This window comes from Mesitornis unicolor, unplaced genomic scaffold (assembly GCF_000695765.1).
Source record: "Mesitornis unicolor isolate BGI_N332 unplaced genomic scaffold, ASM69576v1 scaffold29574, whole genome shotgun sequence".
Classification (NCBI taxonomy): domain Eukaryota; kingdom Metazoa; phylum Chordata; class Aves; order Mesitornithiformes; family Mesitornithidae; genus Mesitornis; species Mesitornis unicolor.
In genome coordinates, this window is record NW_010182578.1 from 10,535 (window position 1) to 10,780 (window position 246).

The window sequence follows — 246 nt, forward strand, 5'->3', positions numbered from 1 at the left end:
AGAAAAAATTAGAAAATCAGTCTTTTTTTTTTCCCCCAGATAATTAAGCATGGAAATTAATGGCTGTCTTGTATGCTTGATGAATTTGAAGGTAGGAAAAGAGAAATAAAAAATGTGTTTCTATTTCATGAGCATCATGTCTTCTAAAGATATAAGGTCCTTTTGATGATCTCTGTAGCTTCTAAGATGCTGTTTCTCACCCTCTACCTCCACATTTTACAGCCAAATGAAACTGAAACCTGTTCT